The 20098-nt window shown below is 48.4% G+C and overlaps 1 protein-coding gene across 3 annotated transcripts in view; it reads left to right on the top strand.

Annotated features, from left to right (window-relative positions):
- Window positions 1-20098, top strand: part of LOC128872459 (homeotic protein antennapedia) — a 301598-nt gene that overhangs the window by 161152 nt on the left and 120348 nt on the right. Inside the window, exon 1 of one of the 3 annotated variants that reach the window (XM_054115155.1) lies at window positions 5447-5889. The exons of 1 other annotated variant lie outside the window; for it this stretch is intronic. The gene's annotated coding sequence lies outside the window, so the exon portion shown is untranslated. Of the gene's footprint in view, window positions 1-5446; window positions 5890-18954; window positions 19130-20098 lie in introns of those variants that run through there. One more of the 3 variants, XM_054115156.1, reaches the window with a different exon arrangement.

A 20098-nucleotide genomic window follows, 5' to 3' on the forward strand; every position in this document is an offset into this window, starting at 1 on the left:
GATCGATCGTACGTGAATGCGTACGTCGAATGTTGATCGCAGGTTTCTATTGAAGTCACGACTCTTGGTGGCTCGGATCGGTATGATTGGACAAGAAGTTATAAATTATTGAGGCGCCGCGATCGAAACGATTTTCTACAAATAAGGCAACTAAACATAAGCGAAACACAGTCTGTTTGTTATACCAGCTGCGCATAGTTTCTGGATACGATCGATAACCACGTACCGGGTGCCCCGATACAAGCATCTCCATTATCGCTGAATTTGCAGGAAACAACAAGAGATAATCGCTGATCGTAGACGAGATGTGAGTTTCGGAGTCATTGAGAAACTCTCCCATAAAAAGGAGAAGCTTCTTGAACAAGAGGAATCGCGAGATAAAAGTTAAAGGAGATATCGAGGAAAATTCACAAGCTTCAAAAGTTAGTTGCCGCGAAAGAGGGTGTAGCCCCCCACTGACCCACTTGTCTACTCTCCCCCTAACGCGTATTAATAGCCGGATCGTGGAATCCAACGGATAATGCTTCCCATTCACGGGATTCCAGAGTATCATCGGGCGTCAAAAAAGAGCCCGCTCCCCGCGGAAGTTCCTAATTTCAGGAGAAATACGTTTAGTCGTGGCGCGGGTGCTTTACGACGGCTCGCGATGCAACGGCGCTCTCGCAACAGTCCCGAATGCTCGAGTACGCGCGTTTCTATACGTACACGCGCTGTATACCGTTCACTGTGTGGGGCCACGTGTGTATGTACACGGAGGAGAGGATGCGGCGTATCTGCTGCCTCGATCTACTTCCTTATCGCAGCGAAATTGTCCTGGCCGCTGTGGCAGGTCCCCAGCCTCTTCCTTCCCCGTGAAAGAGGAAAAGGGGAAGCAAGAGAGACGCGCAGGAGAAGCAGAAGAAAGGGTAGGAGAGATCGTACATTACCGCACGCGAAAAAAGACCATCTACAGGACGTTTAATTTCCGAAGCCCTTCCGCCAGCCTCCATTCAAGGCATCTACGAATCCACGGCCAGGGCATGAATCCTGTCATTCAGCTACCTCCCCGCGCTGCACCCCTTTTTCCACCACTGTGTACCCTCTTCAGAGTTACAGCTGCGGGGCACGACGGTGAAAAGCGTGGTCGCGGGCAATCTTCCCTCTGATGTCCCCCTCGACCCTCTGCTATAGAACATTTCACTGGAATGGGGAGTCGAGAGCGCCGAAAAGGACACGATACCGTCAGCTCGCGGTCCTTTGTCGACCGTGAGGGATAGCTTACCTTCCGCGAGCTCTGTGACGCTGCCAGGGGTGAGATCACGAATATTGCGGATGGCTTTCGGACAGTTTTCGATTCTCCTCGAGCACTTGGTGGAAAGGAAGTAGTAGTTCGAAACTGCGTAACCCTTAACACTAAACCTGCGGACGTTTATTTGTAACTATTTCTATCGTGATAGGACAAATGAATAGTTTTAGAGACACTTTTTTCAATGAAATGCAAAAATATTTTACGACTAACTAAATTGAATAATGCATTAAACAATTGTATGTCATTCATATGTAGCATATAAGAACTATACACAAAAATTTGAAAACGGTAATTTGATGGAAGATGATTTAGAAACATTTTTCTCCGCCAATGTTTATGTCAGTAGCGTCACTGCTTTCACCGTGATCTCATCGAGTTTCACGCCTAGCGATATTCGCGACACGTCGGGCTGATCGCGTAAATCTTGGTCTTAATTCGGTAAACAGTGAACGTCTTGGATCGGACCCCCTAGCGACCTGCCGCGTTAAACAGCCCGTAAAGAAAAGGCGACAGCAATTATTCCCCCTGTGCCGACGTCTGTACGCGCAATCAGGCTAATCCCGCAGACCGACAACGAAGGCTTAGGCCCCCTCGAGAACTTACACGCAAGCGTATTTGTCAGGGGTTGTTGGTTGAAGAAGCGGAGCAGTGAACCGTGAACGATCCTCTGCTTGGAGCAATACGACAGTCTCGGATCAGTCGCAGTAATGATTTTAGCTGAACGTTACAAGGCTGTCGAGCAGACAACAGCATAGGATAACTTTCTAGTCGGAGGAACACCGATTTAACCCTAGTCTCATTGGGGTGGGAATTTATGATTTAGCGAAATCTCATTTTTGTATTCAAACTTTTTAAATACGTAGAGTTAATATTTTTGTAAAGGTTCACACAGCAATAGCGGGAGAACTGGCAATAAACCTCGATTCTCTGGTCGCTTTTAAGAGGTAAAATCGGGTACGAGGGAGGTAGTTAAATCAGGTAACCATCGAGGTAAAACCGACACATCTTAATTTCCTGTCAAAATATTGACAACCGAGCACCCATTAGCATTATGAACGACTCGCAGTGGGTCAGTACCGGTTGGCCGGCTGTTTAGTTATTGTTTCCGCCACAGATTATAGGGATGGGGTCTTTATTGCCCTATGACGGTAATATAGGTATACCCGACTCACCGATACACTCCTCCCGGCTCACCTATACACTCGCGCGTAGGCTTGTGCAAGCTCGCACCTGTTGGCGCCTGCGATTATGGCCGCAATAACATTCCGTCAAACTGCGAACACGTACCTAGACCTTCTAACCCAACCTAAGCCGTCTGGAAACATTTCGAGAGCCACGTGGCCAAAGAGCCACCTCTATCCTTCCTTTTTTCAATCATTCCTCAATTAATAATGAATCTAACCGTAATATACGATATATGAAAATCTTGAGAACGTGACCGAACACCTCGGTGTCTACTTTCCAGATGTTATTTGTTTATTTTGACGGATACACGGTACCAGGTGCGTGCCGTTGGGGATTCTGACGCGGAGAGAGAGCAATAGTCCCATGTAATTCGGTAGGGACTAATAAAAGGCTCCGTGATATATCTTCGCGGCAAACTTTTTTTTTTCTGCCCTACCAGCCCGTTCATATTTATTCCGCGTGTTCGCGTGTTTTTGCGGACTTTTTCGGAGCTAATATTGTCCGGCGAAAACAAACACGCGAAACAGAAAGGAGACCCGGGCTACGATTCATTGATTTTACGTCGCGGCATTATTTATCGTCCAATATATCGGGCTTGTCGATACCATTCGTTGCGTCATGCGCCATAATAACGGTATCTTCTTCAAAATTGTTCATTGGCGAAACGGGGAGAACGGGGGAGACGCCCGGCAGGAACGCTCGGCCCGCTTTAAATTCTTCAGCAACGCTGACGAACGAACGTACGCGGATGATATACGCCCCGGCGAGCGAGCGGGCAACATCGAGCAAGGGTACGGTACACCTCCGGCCTCTAAATTCGCCCGACGAGTTGGTTGAGGCTCGATTTAAATTTGCCAGAAGTGGAATTGCCCGCGTGGCGAAACACAATTTCGCGGCGAGTTCATTCTCCCGGTGAATTCGAATTAATGCGACGACGTACGAATTGACTTTCTGAGTTATTGCCCCGGGCCACCGAAGCGACCCTTCGGCGACCGTGCTTGCCTCTAATGAAAAGAATTTTCGATGAAATTGTCGGCGCGACGACCGATGAAGCCCGCGACGAGGAACATCTTCGTCGCGAACCTCATCGATCCGAAACGGAGCGGAAAACGCGGATGAACCACGCTGTCTTGACGAGGAAGTAACAGCTGGCCTGTTTTCGTACATGAATATTGTTTATTTCCTCTAATTAACTAGTCTTAATGTCTGTATCGCGTAAAATCTACGCTATTATAAAGAAGAAAGTCGCCGACGCCACTTACGATATTAACTTATATTTCCCATTTGGTGCTAATTTGTACGCAAATTGATATTGGAAATTGTAGCTTGACCTATAATTATATGTTAAACCGGTACCTGTTACCGAAAACAAATTAATTCGTTACGAGTCTTTTTTTTAAATGTAAAGTGAGGGGTAGGATGGAAGCAACCGGTTCCCTATCTGGTACCTGTCTGTTTCAAAAATTATGGCTTACTAAAATAATGAATGCGATTAGGAAGAGGAAGCGAAACGATATCGGTCGGTAAGCTTTTACGATTTGACGACTGGAAAAATTCTGTGTTCGGTTTATGAAGTGTGACGGGCAGTCCCGTTAATTTTTCGATTGACGAATCTCCATTTATCTCTGGATGCTCGCTAGTGATACGTGCAATTAAAAGAAAACAAGGAGGAGGCCGGCGAGAAGGGAGGAGAGCGATGAAAAAAAAACGCTTTACGCGACAGTCCAGGAACGAAGCGTCTGCGTGAAAACAGGAAAGCGGCAAGAGATAAGGGAGTAATTAAATTCGCATACTCCTTGCGCGTCGATAATTCGCGCAGAGGCAGTCTCGCGACTCCGGTAGCGGTGAGAAAGAGAGAGAGAGAGAGAGTGTGAGCGGGGGAGAGTATGGAGGGTACGCGGTGCGGCCACCACGTGGTTGCACAGAGAATCGAGCATGTGTGCGGAGGAGCGGCCACAAATCACCATTACTCGATGTGTATCGCGACGCTATATAATTATACCTATAACGCCAAGCACCAGGTAATGGCTCAATCCTGCATGTGCATGCGATGATAACCAGGCCTGAAGGTGGGCCACTAGGTGGGGTCTCAGCTGCGCGCGAGATTCAAACCGGTCGCGTTTCATTGGCCCGTTCACGGTCACGTGCTCCGTTACGTCACCGTGGCCATCCTCGTGAGTGCTTCGAGTTCGCCAGCGCGCGCGGAACAGAGCGAGAGAAGGAGTGAACGAACGGGGAAGGGAGAACAGACTGAGACATCGAACCTTGGCGAGAACGAGAGTACCGACCCCCAGAAGAAGGAAGACACCAACGCCGTTCTCGTAAATAAGGATAGACCAAGAACGACGAAGACGCGACCGATAGTCGTAGGAAGAGGAACGAGGTTAGAGAGGACGGAACGGAGCGAGACGGAAGGAGAAAGAGACAACAGGCCTATACCCTACGCCGTGCCCCCTCCCGCCATTAACAACGCCCTTGCATATAAATCCCCGTCTCATCCGTGTGCGGTCGGCCATGTGTTTGCGTGGATCGTTCGTCTCCGTCTTGATTACGCGTTCCCTGAATCGCCCGCACTCTGTCCTTGCTCAGTTTTCTCTCTGTCGCTAATTCTCTCGCTCCCTCTGTCCGGATTCCCCGCCTTTGCACTGGCCGCAGGACAGCAGAGTCGAGGCACGCGGCGGGGGGAGAGTTCGAGGTTCCGTGGAACCGAGAGAGAACGTGCGGGAGAGCGTTCCAGAGAACGCCGGGAGAGCGGGAGAGAACGAACCCGGGTTCTAGGGGGGAGGGGGCCGAGTGAGAGAGTGAGCGAGAGGTTCACAGTTGGTCGGAGAGGAACGACGGCGCGAAGGAGCGAGGCAGAGGCATGTAGGAGAGAGAGAACGCAGGCAGCGCCGCGTGGCGGTACGAGGTGGGGACTATCGGGCCGTAAACCATCCGCGGTGAACATTTAACTCACGTATTGCCATCCGACAAGTTTGCTTTGGCCCGCGAGAGAGCGTCACCCGAGCCAGCTCCGACGTCGAAGCGAGCCTTCCGCGAAACACGCGAGGAGGTGGATCAGAGCCTTCGACCTGACGTGGCTCTAATCCGTTCCGCAGCCACCGATATCGTCGTTCCCTCGCGGGAAGTCTCGACCGTGGCCTACTATTTTTATTTTTCGCGGCACAACGCACGAGACGACGGGTATCGGTCGGGAAATCGTTCCTCCGCGCGCGGAACGGTCTCCCTAGCTTCGATCCCAAACACCTATCATCCAGCGGACTCGACGACGTTCTGGACCAGTCCAGCCATCACGCTTCCGGATGCAACAACCGATTCCGGTCTGAACGACCGTTATCATGAGCTGCAGGAAACGGGCGCGGACCACCCTTCCGCAGGCAGTCTCCTTTCGTTGAACCTCTCGACCGGCCGCTACGGTAAGTCAACGTTCACGCTTATTCCTCGCGAAATTAACACGAATCGGTCGATGTCGTTGCGATCCTACGTAGAACATGCGGCGAACTAACGTTCCGGAGCGATTGGGGTAGTCGTCCGTCGATGTCGTCGCGAAAACCTCCCTCCCGCCAAAACGTCGACCCAGTGCACATGCTCCGATGATTGAAGACGTCGCGGAAAGAGTGACGTTGATAGAGTCCCGCCACGGGGCAGTGTCTCTCGTCGAAAATCGCGTATAAACCGAACGGCAGAGGCAACGGGAGGCATATGTCACGATCCTACCACTTAGGTCTTCGATTGCTCCGAAATCAATGCTCCGAAGCGATTAGATTTGTCGTAAAGAATTCTCTCCCGCCAAAACGTCCACTCAGTGCACATGCTCCGATGATCGAAGACGTCGCGGAAAGAGTGACGTTTGTGGGATCCAATCACGGGACTGCGTTCCGCGTGGAATAATCGCGCGTAGACCAAAAAGAGGCAAAGCAACCAAAGGCATACGTGCTCCGATCTCGCGTCTGCCATGTATGTCAACATCCGAGCACATGTGCCATCGGTTGCTCCGACTCCTGGCTCCGTACGTAGCAGAAAATGTTACCTCGATACGACCGGCGAAAGAGAATGAACGCGTGCACGTGGGTTCGCGTGAACGTACGCCATGAAGGTTCTCCTGCGATCGCCGATAAACGTAACGATATTTCTTTTCACTCGCGCGCACGCTTGCACCGTACCGTATAGATATCAATTACGGGATTAATCTCTGCCCGGGCAGCGTGCATCAATTTTCCTTGTATCTCGTTCTGTCAAATGGGTGTTTTACGGCCGGCGTTAATGAAGAACTATAACCGCCCGAACGCGATACGCTTGTAGCGCATCGCGCAACGACATAATAACATTCATACGATAAATGTACTAGGCGTCTATCCGCCGTGGAATTCGCGAACGCTCTCAGGACTCGTGCCAAATGGTAAATAATAGTCTAGTCGAAGCTAGTAGCTGGACGCTCTTCTTGGCCGCGTTAACGGTTTGTTGGGTTTAATCTTGTCGCTGTTTCTTCTCTTCAAAGGAGACTCTTACGAAGACGTTTCGGGTATCTTCGACCCTGTTACGCGAGATAACGCTCGCCGAGAGTGCCTCCGAGTCCCCCCGACTCGTGACGGAGAAAGATTCCAAAGTGTCTCCAGTTTTCAGCTGTTGATGCATTATTTTCTCACTCGGAATCGATAGCGTTTAATGGCTGCCTTTGATTTTCCCAGGGAAACGGGGGAAACCCGGTCGAAAATAAAGTGAGTTCGGTATCGCGAGGCCCGAGGGTAAAATAGGTGGTGTGTACCGCACCGACGCCTGACGGGGACCATAAATAAGGATCCGACGGTCGGTGTGGCTGCAGCCAGTGATAAGCGTTCCTTTGCCCCCTCCAACGAACCCTCTTTGGACTTTCTTCTTCGTCCTCTTCCCGCTCGAATGCTTCGAAACCCCTTCTGCGGGCCTGTGCAGCATCCCTTAAGGGTGGAACGAGTGACGATTGGTCGTCAGTCTTGGTTTCTCGGCCACGGCTCTCTCGGCATCTCCATCCGACAGATATCATCCACTGTCAAAACACTAGTACCCTCTGTGTTTATCAAAGAAGTTAGTCTAAATTAAATGACAGGTTTGATGTTTCCAAATAAATTTTTTATTATAGATACACACACATGTAAAATTTATTTATGTACATATTTATTATAGAAACTTTATTTGGTAACATCAAACCTATAATTTAAATTAACAAAATTTCTTCAGTAGACTGACTGAATCATTGGAGAGCATAGTTTTCATGGTTTTCACGACACTCGGTTCATCTTTGCGCGAGAACGTCTTCACGCGCTTGGAAGAAAATGTTTTAAATCGAAGCTTTGATTCCTCTACTTCCGGTTTTGTGTTTCAATTTAAATTGAAAACTAAATTGAAATTCCTGCAACGGAGGGGTAGACGTTTTGGGCTCGGTATTCTAGTTCGTGCATCAAAAATGAGCACGGTGTAAATAAAGTCACTGCAGCATGGAATTAATTCGCAGACTCCGTTAAAATGTATAACGGTCCGCTGGAACCACGGGAGATGATTGCACTGCTCCCAGCCCCCCTAACACGCAGACGTAATTAGTTTGTCAAAGTGACAACGCGATCCTTTTTTGACCCCCTAGACGAAGCAACGTCCCAACGGCACGATTCGGTGGTTCTCCTGCGAATGGGGTTTCCATTCTAGGAATTCCCTTAGAATGGGCGGAGAGGGCCAACCGTTTCCTGCGCGATTTGATAAGTTCCAAAATGAAACAACGGCGTTGCTCCCCGTTGCGTCGAGCGTTTCGTGGGAGTTTCGGCACAGTTCGCGTGCCGTCAAGGACGAACGTCGCAATAAATCGGCCGCGATAACGTTAGCAGAAGCGCAAGATGGTAACTGGGTAGGTCGGACCTGTATCACCCGCGAATATCGTATCGAGCAACGAGGGTTGGAAACGCACACGAGGTTCCTGAACGTTTCCCAACCGTGTAACGTATAGGTATAGTCGGTTCCTTCATCCCCTACGGGCAGCACGAAGCGACCATTTCTCATATCAGTTTAGCCGACACTTTCGAGAACTTGCTCGGAGAGCCCGGGGCGTCGCGACGTCACCCGATGCCTCTTGCCCTCTCGGCGCCCTCCTCGCCCACCTACCGGCTCCACCAACCCCGCTCTCGACTCTTCTGCAACACCTTACCGAGCCAGAGGGCTTTCCTCCCTTTTCGAACACCCTTCCCTCCTCCCTTGGTCTCTTGTTTCAAGTTACGTTTACGGTAAAGAATATGAAACCAAAATATATTAGTCTGCTGGAAGCGTTTCTCTAATTTTCTTTAAAACTTGATATGGAAGCATAGGGATCATATTCGTAGCATCCGAAGCTTTATAGAGTTCAAATTCTTCCGGGGCTATTTTAGCCCTCTCCAGAACGTAGACTTTATAGTACTCTAGGAATGTGTGGATGTCGGTTGGGATTCCAGAAGTCATCTCGGAGTTAATAAATACTTTCCTGGAAATCGCTCCATTACATAAATAAAACTCACACATATACCGAAGTTGTTCCATTTTCTCTCTTCCCCTCTGCCCTTCGTCCGTTTCGTTCCTCGCAACCCTTACAGCGGGCCGAGTGCCCGCGGCGCGACGAGATAAGTGATGCCCAAAACTTAACAAACCCGACCTGGGATGATGAAGGGCCTCGCGACCTCTCGGATCAACTCCCGCCGAGAGATTGCGCGAAACCGCCTTATCAGAGAGATCCGTGAGCACTCTTACCAAAGATTACACCCTCGGTCAGTGATCACTCCCCAACCGAATTACCACTCCGTTGTTTGGAAAGCTCGAAGAAGTAGCGAATAAAATTTTCATCGAGTAAAAACCGTACGTTCGATATAAAATGTAGAATTCTAAAATTCAAAATCTAATTTTTATTCTACGAGTATCGTAGAGGAAATGTGGCGAATCTTTTCCTCAAACTATAAAAGAACACACTAAAACTCCCTCGGAACCCTTGGTTTACTCAATGCACGCGATTAGATTATAAAGTATCACGTGCGAACACTTGTTTGGTTATATAGCTTGCAATAGCCTATGTTTTTCTTCCGTTTATTAAATCTCTCGTTGATTCGAAGCACGGGCGATTGTTCGTTTCGATTTTTTTGCCTCCATTCGCGGCGTATCTTTCTAAATTCCCCCGAATTTAATACCGGCATCCCGCGATATATAACGTCCAACGCTGAATCAAGTGTTTTCGCAGGTGTTATACGTTATTCAATAAAAAGTAACGGTTTCAAGACACAGTTAAGCCTGATAAATGGCCACCTAGATAGTATTTTTAAATGGGAGGCGGGGGGTCTCGAGCGCATTGCCCGCATAAATTCGTCCAATCTTCCGGTCGAGCGCGGAGAATTCGCGTATTCCTATTGAATTCGATAACTCAAACGCGGATACGCTATATCACCTCGAACGTACCGAATGGCGCTACTTGCACGCGCTCTTAATTATCGTACCGAATAATAATCCTTTCAACCGTAACTCGTAATTTGAATTCTGCGCCCTTCGATTCGACGACCTTTTAAATCACGCGTGATTAAACGCGCCTCTTCGAAAACTAATTTTCACGGAACAAAAGAACAAGAGACGCCAAATGTTCGAAATCCATCTTCAAAACTTTCGTTTCTCTGACATCCAATTTTTTCTTGAACTCTACAGAGATACTCGCTCCCCTCGATGTCTCGCCGTTAAGATATTTTTTACCCCGATTTTGTAACGTGATTTGCCCATAAAAACCCGCGAACGAAGTCGTTCGGGAGTCATGGCTGCCGTCGGATCCCAGCACGTGCGCTCCGGCGACGCTGCCACCATCGAATCATGTTGTAACCGCCTCCGAGGCCCACGAAATAGTTGCAACAGAAGCTGCGTAGATCGCGTTCTTCCGCTTCCCCTTGGGCGATGTTTTAGATTTATCGCACCCGTCTAAACACACTTTTGAATATTTTGTTCGCCGCGCCGATAAATGCAAACGCTGCAGCGCATACTTTTGGTTGACGCGCGGTGTCCAGCCTCTTTGCCGGTTGATATAATTTCAAACAAGAAACATGCGCGTCGGACCCGCCAGCCTGTTACATAAAGTAAGTAAATTAACGATCGGGTAGTTAAACCGCGAATGTATCACATGCGCGGAGTAGGTATTTCGAATTAATGGCCGACTATTAATTTTCGAAGCAGTTTTCAACTCCTCGGCGCCGCCCGGCATCTACGATATTAATTCCTGAAACTAGTTAATCGTTGATTCGTCGGCTCCATTGGCCTCGAATCGTTTGCAGGGGCCTCTAAAAAATCAAACGTGGCCCCTGGTATAAAGGAAAGCCTGTTTTGTGCATTAAGTAACATTTATGCCGCAGGGATCAACGCTACTAAGTTTCGTCTGGGATTTGGTAGTTGGATGGGTAACGCTTGTCTAGCAAATTCTGTCTTTGACACGACGCCATTAATCGTCCGCTAGACAGTCTCTAATTACTCGATAGTTTATTAGGACGTAATCAATTTAACAGGTTGTTCAAACGATTAATAGCGTCACGTCTGAGGCAGGATCTGCTAGGGAAGCCTTACCGATGACTCCAATTAGCAACGCAAGGACGAAACGCGGCACCACCAAAACTATCGATACAGAGAGTTCTCGTGCGGTTAATTCGTTTGAACGTAACTTGAACTTTCAACGGAATTTTGTAAATAATAGGTACAGACTAACAAATTTAATAAGACTCCCGAGGTAGTCGCTCGAGCGTGAAGAATTAGCGGCGATGAAACCAGGCATGCTGCCAAATTAGGAACTGATTGTGAAAGCATGGAAAGTTTTTAACCCTCTGACGCATTACAAGGAATCCAATCAAACCAATTAGAATGAAATTTGTTGGAGCAAGTGCGTTTATGGACGAATTAACTCAACGAAAAGTCTGCGGAACGGTCAATTTTGCGCAAGGCCCCTGTAATTGGGACATTCAGGTCGAGTGGCCCAAATGGTCCATCCTACGGAAGATAAAGTCGTCTATTGTATACTCTGGAACAATGTCCCTTAAGAACACGAAGCCATGGTACAGAGAGTGCTGTGCGATACGATTGGTGAAAAAGGACAGTATATACTAAACAAAAACGTGGAAGATAAAAGCAGAAGCAATAAGGTAAAAATATGGGACATGACGCGACAGAGCATAATCGTTGGACGACCTCTCCGTCAGACCGCGGAATCTGGTCGAACCGGGCCGCAATTAGGCGCGAATTATCTCTTCCGTTCGCGGTGTCGAAAGTTATCCGTCTTCGAGCGTGCGTTCGCAGAGACAACGTCGTTTCGTGCGCGCCAATTTACAATCCTCGCGCCAATTAATAATTGAAACGCGTTCTCGGGCGATCGAGCGCTCGCAATTTTCCCGCTCATGCAGCATTCACGGGAATAAATCCCGAATTAGAGGACATAAATCCGCGCAGAGCGCGTTCCCGCGGCTCAAAAACTGCGACCGGCGCGTAAACACTGGGGAACGGTTTCCGCAGCGCGATTTTTTACGCTGGAACACATTCCCGGCCGGTGTTTCGTTCCACCTTGAAACTGCGTTCAGGCATTCTTCACGGATCGACCTAAAACCGTGTCGCCTACGAGTGACCTTAACCATAGCAAAAAATATTTAAATCGCTTCGTTTGAAAGTACAATGGATACCTTCGTGGCCGAGGAAGCGCACGGTTCTGGACGACGGTTGCGGCGAGAGGGCAGGGAAGAGAGGGCGACCACGGGGGTAGAAGCGAGGGTGCGAAAATGTTTTTGGAGCAAGGTCGTAGCGCAATCGCGTCACCTGTGCACCTTGCGCCCCTACCTGGGATGTTAATGCTCGGAAACGACCTTAACCACGGCCGTTCCCATAAATTCGACCAGTCGCAACAGGAACGGAAAAAAACGTCAAAACGGCTAAAAGCAGCCTGTTTGCGGCCCGTAACGGTACAACGATTCGACCTTTTTGCGCCACGAAGGTCACCGCTCCGTCGTTTCCAGAAGCGCGCTCTTCGCTCGACGTCTGTTTCGTCCTCAGCGATCACGATTTCGACCGTCGCCAACTGCGAATTCCGTAGCGATGTTTAGTGTTTTCGGACCGATTGGAACCCCAGAGATAACGACGTGGATTATATCCGACCATGAGTTCTGCAGGGAGAAACGCGTCTACATTTACAGAAAACCGGTCGATTTCTGATCGATTGACGAATAGCGCATGGAACGGGTAATCCAACGTGGCGGGTGATCGTTCGGAAAAGCTTAGCGTCCAGTTTTCGAGTGAATCGTAAATCAGCGTGTCGAGCGATCGGGACGAGCGACGTTTACGCTAAAACGATTAAGCTCGCGTCTCGCGTCGATGATTTACGATCGCGGGCGGAAAGAATACGGAGACAGGGGGAGCAAAACGAGGAAAGGAGTCGAAGACCGTCGCGACGCGACGGACGGAGCCGACGGGGAGCTGCGTCGCGAGAACCGGGTAGAAGTCGCGTATCGCGAGGCCGTGATCGATTAATGAATTCGACTCGGGTAACAGATAAGACACGAAGAAACCACTCTCGTTTGCGAGTTGAATTATGACAACGATCTCTCGGTCGTTCGTTAAGAGCATTATTTATAAATTCAACGCCGAACGGGGGTGGAGAGGGCTGGTATATGAAAAGTCCCTCGTCCCTCGCATTCTCTGGGCCCGCGAGGACGGAGGAGACGGGGCAGAAGAACACGCCGGGGACGATAATGGACGGGCAACAACGAAGAACCCGGCGATTCCGTTTGTTGGGCGTCGTTTGATTTATAAGTTCAACTCCGGACGGACAATATTTTTGTTTTAATGCTCCTTTTGTCCGAAACGTACGTGCCCGGACTGCCGGATGGGGCGCGAGGTGGACATAGGTGGCTGATGATGTCAGTCCCTTTAGCGAGCAGAAACGAAGGAGAAAAGGAGAACGAGAGAGGGAACACCGTACGAGGCACCGGACATCGAGCTACACGGTGCCTAGTTTAAGCCGGGGTTGTCGCGATGGCACACAGAGATTACATCGTACACCACGGAATATACTCAAGGTGTCGCCGACGATTCTTAGCTACACGGAGATTCTTAATAGCCGGCGTCGTCGTATGACTTGCTTCGCGCTCGACCCGCGCGGCACGTCCTCCCTTTTGCGCACCCTCCTTTCCCACCCCTATCCGGGACTCTAGCTTACTTATATTTTCTGCTTTGATCGGCAATTTTTAGGTACCATCTGTGAAAATTAAAAGACATTTATATGTCTTTCTGCGTAAACACTAATAAACATTAATCTTTTTTGAATCGAAGCAGGCAAGTGACCGTATCATTGTTCCCGTTTAAATTTGAAAAAGAACGGAAGAGTTGGCAACATCTTGCATTATTCTGTCAATGCTGATCCCAGTATTGTACCGTTAACAATAGCGATAGCTGTATTTGCAGTCCCATCTAAACGTCATATTTTATTTAATCTTTCGATACTCATTGTCCATGAATCTAGCACGATAAGACATACATTATTATTGTGGTCAGCGTTATCGCGATCATTATTTAAATAAACTTCGGATCTCTTTTTCCTACGTATTGTCTGGCCATTACAATTCCGTTCCTTCAGAAATATGTGCTCCACCGACCTACTCTGCATATAAATGTCCTACTGGGTACTTTATCCATCAGCACCTTGTCCAACGTTTCTCACTTGGCTCGTTCCATCTTCTTTTGTTTTCTGTTACATTTTCCCGTTCCATGAAGACACCGTTGAGGCTAGATTTGAAGCAGCAACCCTAAGCTCATTTTTAAATTAAACGAAGTCGTAGACATCTTCCGGTGGATCTCTGTTGTCATACGCTCTTAATTTACGTAGGTAGCTATGTCTTACGTAACATTAACAACCATGTTCGCGTATCACTTGGACGTTACATTAATTCAAAGTGCGATAATCAGAGCGTGCCAGATTAATTGCGTTAGGTAGCAAACACTAAGATATTTTTTTCTGTTGAATTAAAACATCAGATTCGAGTTCCAAGTGTCAGTCTAAGGTCCGGTGAGGATCCGTTCAGATAGGATCGCGAACAATTTAACGCGAGCAATTAAAACGCGCATCGCTCACTGCGGTACGCGCGATAAATTACCGAAATGTAGACACAACAATTTGTTGGTCATTAATAATTAGTGGTTCGTTAGCGGGCCTAAGGTGCACCCGCACAGATCGTGGCCGATTAGGGAATGCTCTCCGTGCTTAAGCTTCGCGATAACTGGCCGTTTTGAAAGTCGAATCGCGCAACGGAACGTTGCGTTTAATTAGAATTGTTCCGTACACGATAAGAAATTGAAACGTGTTAAGATGTGCGTGGCTCGGGTGGAAATTTTTACCATAACTCTCTGTTGCGTGAAGCACGACTGAATACGGCCACTAGTTACCGTGGAAATGCGTTTCGCATTCGTCCGTGTGGTATTCCTTGCACGACGACGATGGGACACTCGTGTCTGATTAACATGAGACGCACCAAGCACCTGTGTGCCTCGATTTACTCGCGAATAATTATTCGTCGCTTCGTACGCTCGCACGACTGTCGCAAAACTGCTGGACAGAGATGGACAGGATTCCGATCTCGATAAGGATTTCGAAAAATAAATAAGGGATTATCATCTTTTTATTCGTTACCGGTCGAGTGACAATTAAAATTTGAATACGAGAATGGTTTTAAGCGAAACCTGTTTTCGTAACTAGTCTAGGACGACTTCGTGCGACTTCCTTAAATGTTATTAAGATTTCTAGGACTTATCTTGATTTTACTGATCTTGATATATAATAACGTGTACTGCTAAAAAAACTGCTCGTTTTCATTCAGAAAATTGATAAGGAGAAGGAGCCCTGGCTCGCGCAGCTGGAGTCGCGGGTGCCGTCGGTGACCGCCTGACGCTGTTGCGTTTGAGGCCCGATTGGACGGTCTCGTTAATTATTGCTGCGCGCAGATGCGCGGTTCTGGCGAACGAGTTATGAATCGCGGAGCAGTTGAGTGGTACGGCAAAGTGCGGTCGAGGGAGAGTTTGGAAAGTTTGAAGTTACAGAAGTGGGTGTCGACGTTCGGTTCTTCCTCGATGATACCAAGTTGTTTATGCTGTTTCTTATCGAACACAGGGAAGACCTTCTTTAAACTTCTCTTTCAAAATATCTTGAACTGTATTTACAGTTTGCGTCAAACAATCGTAAAAATGTACTCCCAGCGAAGTAAATGATTAACGCAGAACGGATTTTCGTTGTATCGAACGATTAATCGCTGTATCGAACGGCCACTTCGTATTCGACGTTCATTGAGTCATAAAACCCGATAATGATCGTTAAACCTCACGATCTTATATGCGCCGGTTCGAGGAACTTCCGGCGAGGATCATTTTTCTCCATTAGGAAAAAGAATGCGAGAAGAAGCGACGGAATTAACTTAGGAGAAATGAAGCAGTGTTTACGCCTTCGTGTTTGCAGATGCATGTACAGGGTGCGCACACCGGACCGTTTCCTATGTGCTTGGCAGGTGTTACTGTTTATAGGGATCCCCTGAAACAGCTTATCCGATGAGGGAGCCTCCGATAAGGAAGATAGCGGTTAGCATTCGCTTAACCCGGTTCTAATGATGGTATATTCCCATTGCGCATCTTATATTCTGTATACAGGATGTCACTAGAGCGAGAAAAAAATAATTGAAGAGCAAACCACGCGATCGACTGTAACTCGTGACTTTGAGGGCGAATTTCGTTCCGAATAAGAATTTTGCCCGCGTCTGGATAGCTTCCATTGCCAGGTCCTCCGAAAATTGCTTTTCGCAATCTCATAGCGGGAAGCGCGAAGATCATCGTTCACTGTCCCCGTCGACGCGATCGACGCTCTCGATTCGCCGATTAAACGTGTGCCGGCGAAAACAATTTAAAGGCTGGTGCACGTAACGGTCTCAGAAGCGTTCGATTCAACGGTTTCGCGAGCACGATCTCGTTATTGTCGCGAGTGAGTAATTCCCGTGCGGTCTGTATGCGCGTATATACATATGCCCCCTTACAATAATTACTCCGCTACCCGGTTACGTGGAGCCGCGTCGAGTGACCATGATAAAACGAGAAACTGGTTCGAGGGCCACGCATGCGATAGAGCTGTTAACGATAAATCGAAATGCGCGGACTGGACGGTGGAAGACGACGGCCGCGGTTCGGCGTACCTACGGGGCTACACCTACATCAGTGGTGCACAAAGTACGGGCCTTATTTATCGAAAGAAATAGGCAAATTCGAGTAAAAATGATTTTTGTTTCTCTACTGTTCTCGTCGCTAAACAAAATTATATCGCAGTCAAGTGAATTTCGATCGATCGAGGAATAAAAACACCGTTACTCGTGAGCATTACGTGAATATCGAATTGAACGAATAAAAATAAAAATAAGTGACTCGTAGAGTAATACAAATGAAACAAAATTTGTTTTAACGAACCATGAAATTACTAAATATACCTATTTGATTCACGTTGGAGAAGATTGTGCACCACTGACCTACACATTCGCACGAATGCGTGAGTGCGTGCGCGCGCGAGCGCCATATCGATATCCTTCCCTCTCGGACACGGGAGGGATCCTCTTCTTCGTCCCCTGGCTCGCGTCACTCGGATTCACGTATCCCCCGGTTTCACTCTCTCTCCAACCACCTTAATTAAGCGTTTAAGAGATGAAACTGGTTCTGACGGTCTTCCTTCTTCTCGTTGTTCTTTCGCCGCGCGCATACACTTACGGGGCGCACAGCTGTTGCATCCTCGCGGAGTTAAGTTGTCCGACTTTTGAGGAGCGCCGATTGTCTCGGAAATTAATTAAACGTATCCACGGGTCCCTGCATCCCGTAGCCTCTTCGTCTAGCCGCCGACAACAATGGCCACCGTTCAAACGATTTCAGGCTTCTCGAGTTACGCGGTCGATTCGTCGTTGCTCCGATCTCTCGAACGTCAAAGACACCTTTCAGTTACCGTCTCCCTCTCTTTCCCTCTTCTCCCGTCGCTGCACTTGCTCCGGTTGAAAGTGATTTATACCGGCATTATACGACAAAACGAACTCGGTCGACTACGAATATCCAGGGAATATCGTTATTTACTCATCTTATTTGTCCATTTAACGAATTAAGAGACAATAGAAAACAGTCTAATTCAAGAAAATGTCAAATGTCGTCCGAAGCAACAGAAATTGCGTGAGCATTTGCTGGTAAACGTGCCTCGGATTGCAACGGCTGGCGGAACGCAACGAATCAAAACGCGTAACGGCACTCGGGGCTGGGATAGTGCCTCTTATGAAGCGTTCCCGTTGTTAAGCGCGGTTTACCGTAAATTCTACAGATTTTATCGATTCGCGTCTCCCAGCAGCGTTGCTCGCGCTCGCGTAGGAATGTCGTTTCGCAACGCAACCGTTGGGTACCAACCCTGCTTTTATCTGGCTCCGGAAGACAATCGATCGATCGCTCTGTTTATTTTTTCTTTTTTAAGTTTACGATTTCCTTTTATATTTCGTTTAAGTAATAATTGGTCTGGGTTAAATGAAAATATATTTCGAGTAAGGCGCAACGAGAGTCGGCGAAAGTCTGGCCCGTTTCTTTTTCCATGTGTGAGTTGTTATCGAAACCTTGAATTCAGAGTGAAAATTGAATATGTAGCTTGGTTTCTTGATCGATGCACGCCACAGCGGCTCGTACCCGGCGCACGTGTGTTTGCATTTCTGAAACGCGCTCGCGTATGTCGCAAGCTTGGAGAGTGTAAAGCGCGATACGGATGTCGTTGCGCCTACTTGCAACGAGGTTCTTTTATCGTCCTTTCTAGTCGAGGCCGCTGGTACCATTACCCTTCGGCAACGGTGTCTTCGAGGAACGATAAAAACAAACAAAGAGCTCGATATTTCATGTCAATTTTAAAAAGACTCTTGAATATTACTTTATTACGACGTTTCGGTCGTCAAGGGGTGCAAGAGAACTTTTAAAATATCACCAAAATGTACTTGCAGAAGCAAAAGAGACGAACCAAGTATAATTTCATGTACCACAAGGCGACGCAGAGGATGGGTCGAGTCGGACCCTGAGGTAGCCCGCTTGGTAATTGCTAATAACATCGGCGAGTGACGTGCGATAGGTGAAAAAAGGGCCGAACCGCGGTGCAGGTGAACGAAAGGAGCCGAGTGGGGATAGGCAGAGCCGGGTGTAGGTGTAAAGTGAGCGTGATCGCTTGGTGGATGAGCGAGGGGTACCAAGGGGGAGTGGTCACCGGTTGAAGCCTCGTGCTGACCTATTCCTTTCTGTGCCGCCGCAGTGCATTATGGCCGCTCTACAAGGCTCTCGGCCGCGGTTCCCTCGATCACCATAGACGGTCTCCGGCGTTTGTCTAGTGCCGATGCGTTGTCGTCGCGTTCCGCGCGGTTCGCCCGAAATCCTCTCGCGTTCGAGGACCCGTGGTTCCATCGGAACGTGGACCACGCTGGTGTTTCCTGATGGCGCTGCTGGTCGTGTCTGTGTACGTGTGAGCAACAGTGTGTCAGAACGTCGAGACTGCGGCGGGGAACGGCACGGTAGAGTCTGCCGGAAAGCAGAGAGGGGACTTGTGCCGTCCAGGCACAATGGGACCACTACTGCATCGCTGTAAGTACCCCGAGAGCTTACAGACCGATCTCTCTCTTTCTCTCGTTCGCCTCTGGGTGCTTCTGTCGCGCTCCCATTCCCGCGACTATCGCAAAGCGTCGAGCTTTCGCGGCAGGCTTTGGCTACCGACGTTTCCAGAGTATCTCTGGGATTAAGAGTCCGACTGAAATCGTTTTGGATAGCTGGACGTGGTCGGTGTTCCACGAAAATCCAGGGAAATCTAAGCGCATGCACGTGCCGTTGACTTTCCGTTGCGCGAAAGTTGGCAGAGGTTTGGTACAGGTAGCATTGTCCTACCGCGGAGGAACAGTCGGCCTGTACCGCGCATGTAAGCCCATGCCTTTTCTGTAGATGTCCGTTCATGCGGGTATCCTCGAAGCAGCTTTCATGCTGGCAGTTGTCTTGACAGAATTGTTTATTGATAACGATACGCTCATTAGGGAATTGTCTTTCTTTTCGTAGCGAATCTTCTCAACTCATCGCTTAACTCCAGGCATGAGGGCTGATGCTATCGACGTTCTGGAACACGAGAGTTGACGGAGATCGTAAAAAGCAGTTGCTTATGGTCGTGGAAGACGTAAACGTACATCCATGTAGACTAGGTACACGTGCTTTCATAGGCTAATCATTTTCTGAAAAAATGGTAATCCAAGGGAAAGCTGATGCAAGTTAGACGAATAGCATTGGAACGTTCAGCGAGAGGTAGTGGTGTTCGAAATAACGAATGTTATTCTTTTTTAAACACGATGGATTATTGCATCGACAAAGTAAGATAGAGAAAAGTGGAAATTCCTAAACCTGGTCTCGTTGATTTTTTACCGCAGCATCGATGGCGTTGTTCGAGGAATTAACGCGTCAACGGTTGCTTTCTTGTTGGATGTCCAAGTGGAAAATTATAGAACGGCGTCCAGCGAAATCCGCTACCGTAACTATCCGATCGAAGTTAGGCTCGCGGGTACTGGAACGCCG

This window comes from Hylaeus volcanicus, chromosome 2 (genome assembly GCF_026283585.1).
Source record: "Hylaeus volcanicus isolate JK05 chromosome 2, UHH_iyHylVolc1.0_haploid, whole genome shotgun sequence".
Taxonomy (NCBI): Eukaryota; Metazoa; Arthropoda; class Insecta; order Hymenoptera; family Colletidae; genus Hylaeus; species Hylaeus volcanicus.